The 4380-nt window shown below is 49.3% G+C and overlaps 1 long non-coding RNA gene across 1 annotated transcript in view; it reads left to right on the forward strand.

The window, feature by feature from the left end:
* Positions 1–2611, forward strand: part of LOC108445543 — a 9536-nt gene extending 6925 nt beyond the window's left edge. The window contains exon 2 of the long non-coding RNA XR_001860427.1: positions 2344–2611. This is a non-coding gene — a long non-coding RNA (uncharacterized LOC108445543). The remainder of the gene's footprint in view (positions 1–2343) is intronic.
* Positions 2612–4380: the final 1769 nt, after the last annotated feature.

Consider the following 4380-nt stretch of genomic DNA (forward strand, 5'->3'; position numbering starts at 1 on the left):
TGTGGTTTTATTTCTTTTGATTCTTGGGGTTGGGCCCGCTAGGTAAGAGTCGATGGTAGGGTGGATCTCTTAATTCCTCAGACAGTCAGGGCTGATTGCAGCTTTGGGCCTCTTTGCCCCCCGGGCAGAGCGGTGATAAGGGCTCTCGGACCCTCCTGGCCGCCCGTTCTCCGGGCGGAGTAGCCTTTGGGCCCTTTTGTTCTCTGGACAAAGTGTTGATTAGCAGCTTCTCGGGCCTCATCCTCTGCTCCCTTGGAGGTTATTTTACTTGCTCACACTTGCTAACATTCTTGCTAAAACGAGAGAAAACTACATCCACACAGCAAAAAGCATTTCTAACATTATATAATATCTACCTTAACACTTTGCGAGAAGCCGATACTATAATATATGTTTATAACAATGACCATGAAGTTGCGTCCAGGCTTCAGGGAGAAATTGTCTCGCGCGTTCCCAGGGAGCATGTAAGAGACTTCTGCCTCCTTGACAACCTGTACTACTTTTATAGTGTAAAACCAGGCCTTTTGGTCACCTCTGTTTGTGGCCACCTTTTTCCCCACAACTCTTTTTGGTCATAGTAATAGCTGAGAATAATCCAGATTCTCCTTTTTGCTTCTTATGGCTTTGGATTACAATAAGTGGGTGTTGTGTGCCTGTCGCTACTGCGACAGCGAGATGAGCATGAAAGAACTGCACAGCAGCAGGTCTCTCTCTGAGGGGCTAATTGGGAATGATAAGGTATCCCAGTTCATCCGGACTCAGAGGGTTCTCCTTGAAATTGTCTTTGATACCGTCTCGGTTTAAGGCCCATGGTAGGGTCTGCGGGCCAGGAACGTGTGTGTAGCTTAGTGCAGCTGTTGCCCCGTCTCCTGTCCAGTCCTGTTTCAAGCTTGTAGTCCAGGCTTAACTCGCTTCCTTTTTCTTTTTTTTTTTTTTTTTTTTTTTTTTTTTCCCCTCCTTTGTCTTGTTTTGGATTTGCTGGGCAAAATAGCTGTGAATGGAATCACAGTAGCCCAGAATGGTGACTGGGGAGGGACAGGGGCGGGGGCGGGGCTGGGTGGGCATTGCTGATCCCCCTCCAGACATGCTGGGTGTTTTGGGGTATCTGTGGGGAGGTCCCTCCCCATTGCCCCATGCTACAGGATTTCTTGCTCTTTCTTCCTGAAAGAGCAAGAAATGCTGCAGAACAAAAAGGTAATTTTGATGAACATCATTCTCCTCTTCAGCCTCTTGAAATAGGGGAAAATATAGCAGTGTCCTCCCCAATTTTCTGTGAGTAACATTTTCTCCTGGGCTGGTTCTCCCTGCAGCAGAGCTCTGGGCTGAACATGCAGCCAAGGAAAAGCCTTATGGGATGCTGTACGCTAGGAAAGCACAAAGTCTTATGGCCTGGGTGAGAAAGCAATGATTTTAGAAGAAAGAAATGTTACAAAATCTACAGCATGCAGGAAAGTGGGTTTTTGTGGGTTTTTTCTCCTTGTGAAGTTGTTCCTTTTCCCTTGCAGTCCCTGGACTGCTCTGGGATCTGCCTGGTATTTTCCCTGGTTACCAGTGTTAGGTTATGGGATAAACACTACATTGCCTGCCCACAGAGAAGTAACAGTAGGAGGAAATCCAAATCATACCCTGTCCAAACTGCTCCCAGGCCCATTGCAGGAGGTGTCAGAGACACAAAGGCATATGGGAGACCAAATTACAGGCTCAAAGCAGGAGAAATCCTGGCTGGACTTCCCTGAGGCTGTCTCAGGAGATTCCCCCGGCCCCACGGGTCATTAAGGCAGCTGGAGCATCTCTCCTGAGATTTTGGAACATATCCAGGGCCCACTCCTGGGCATCTGTGCCACAGCTGCACTGGGGCTGTGGTATGTCCACATGCCAGCAACTAGGCAGACTGGGATCTGGGGGGAAGGTTGGGCTGGCTGCATATCTGAGGCCCCCTGGGAGGAAAATACAGGAAATAAATACTCCAGTGTTTAGGAATGGCACAGCAAATCTCAGTGCCAGCCCTGATGGGTGGGAAAGGATGATTTTACTTTCAGACAAGCCTAATTCCACTCATTTCCGTTGTGGCCACTTGCACACCAGCACAAAGGTGTGTGGTCAAGTGACCTGTCCAGCCATCAGTGGTGTCCAGATCTCTTGTGATAACTCAGGGCAGCCCTAAGGTGGGGGTGGCATGGACTCTTTAGGTTGTGGTCACTCCTGATAGCAGGAGACATATCCATCCTCATGGAGAAAAGCATTTTCTCTTGTTTGGAGATGGAGAAATATGGGAATTACCAGCAGGTCAGCAAGCCTGTCTGGTTCTGACATAGATCTTAGCACAATCTTTTTTGCACACAGGTACAAAATCGCTGTTTGTACTCATGAGAAACAGAAGCAAGAAGCCTAAACAACAGAGAACACAGCAACAAAGCTGCACCTGGTGTTTTCCTGAATGCTTAGAATGCTTAAGGTGTATATAACCAATAATAGTATGTTGTAGTTAAATAATAGCCAGTAAGTTTATTGTGGTAGTTAAGCAACCAATGGATAAGTAACATGAATGATAAACATACAAAAGTGTATAAATGACACTGGCTTTTTTGAATAAACAACTTTTTGCCTGGAACTGTTGTGGAGTCTGTATGTGTCATGTCTGTCTCAACAGCGACAGAGAAACACCTTAAAATTAGTTTTATTTTTCCTTTGTGATTATTTTAGTACTGACACTGCTGCACCATTCAAGGTCCTTTTTTGCTTTCAATTTGTCTCCCTCTCATTCCACAGGTTCCAGCTTTTTGAGTATATTGCTCAGCACTCGATTGTCTCAGCTGCTGCCAGTGGATTTCAAAGCGGAAATTCTCCAGTGGGTATCAAAGCAGAGCCATCAGCCTGCTGGGCTTGGCTGATCCTCAAGCACTGTATTTTAGCAGATCCCACTTCAGTGGATCCAGCTACTGTTCAGATATAAAGTGGGAATTGATAGTGAGGATCACATCCTTTTACATTAGAGCTTTCCCTGTGGCACTTCCATGGCATTGTCCCTCTTGGAGACCATCAGCCTTGGTCTGTGTCAGTGATCTATAAACCCAGGAGTGATGTGGAAACCTCCTGCCTCAGGTGGGCAATCTCAATTATAAAATGCACAGCCTCTTTCTAAAGATTAGCCTAAAAGCATGTGGCAAGTATAGCTGGGAGCCCAATTCCTCCTCTGAAGGCTGAACTTCTGAACTGCAGATAATTACTACTCTTCTCCTCCCTTTGGTGGTATCTCCTATCTTAGGCCATGACAAATAGGTAGGTGCTTTCAAGCTTAAAATAAGGGAACGTCTCTTGGCATGGCTGTGAGTTAAAAAATTCCAGCTTTGTGCTTCCAGATGAAGAGGCCAAGGCTGAGGAGCTGGAGATGTGTGTGTTCCCATGTGGTGGGTGAGTCACCAGCAGAGCCAAGGGCAGGGTGGTGTCACAGCAGCTCAGAGCATGAGGGTGGTAAAACACTGGAGTGGGGTGAAACACTAGCACAGGTTGCCCAGAGAGGGGGTGGATGCCCCATCCCTGGAAACATCCAGGGTCAGGTTGAGGATTCTGAGCAATCTGACTCAGCTGAAGATGTCCTTGCTTGTTGTAGGGTGGTTGGACCAGAGGACATTGAAAAAGTCCCTTCCATCCCACACCATTTTGTTATTCCATGGCTATGGAAGCCGGGCTGCTGGCAGGGGACATGGCCCTAGTTTGGGACACAGCCCTACTGTCCCTGTGCTGCTGGGTGGTAGCATGTTCCTCAAACAAGCATTGCAGTCATGTTCCCTGGAGTAGGACAGACCTGCAGCTATGGGGTGGGATGAAGCACGGCTGCCTTGAGCTCCTTGTGCCAGGCTGGAGCTGGGAGCTCGGTGTGGAGATGGTCGCGTGGGTGCTGCCCCTGAGCTGGCGACATGGAAGGGTCCCAGCAGGGACAGTCCCCGTGCTTCCCTCCCCCCAGTGGTGGCTGGAGGAGGGCCACGCCTGGGTGACAGAGGCATGCTGTCGTGTCCTGCCAAGCAGCAGGCAGCAGATGGCAATGTCGCCCTGCCGGAACTGCAGGGATGGAAGGAGATGCTTGCTGTGCTGACAGCTTGGGGACAGCAGACAAAGCGACCCCCTTGGTGGGTCCAGCTCCTTTATCAGAAGCCGTAGGGTCTCCGGAAGCTTTGGGTGTCTGGTGGAAGTGCTCTTTGGCCCCGGGCTAATGTGGGTCCCTGCTCCCCATGGCCACCCAGGCGGGACAGGTAAGTAAGGGAACAGGTAGGGACACTCCATTCTGACTGTTCCCTCCCCACCTGCCTGGCAGAGGCTACTGTGGGTTGGTCACAGCTGGAGTAGCTCAGATGTAAAAGAGCCCAGACTGGCTCTTGCCAG

This window comes from Corvus brachyrhynchos, unplaced genomic scaffold (assembly GCF_000691975.1).
Source record: "Corvus brachyrhynchos isolate BGI_N302 unplaced genomic scaffold, ASM69197v1 scaffold101, whole genome shotgun sequence".
Taxonomy (NCBI): Eukaryota; Metazoa; Chordata; class Aves; order Passeriformes; family Corvidae; genus Corvus; species Corvus brachyrhynchos.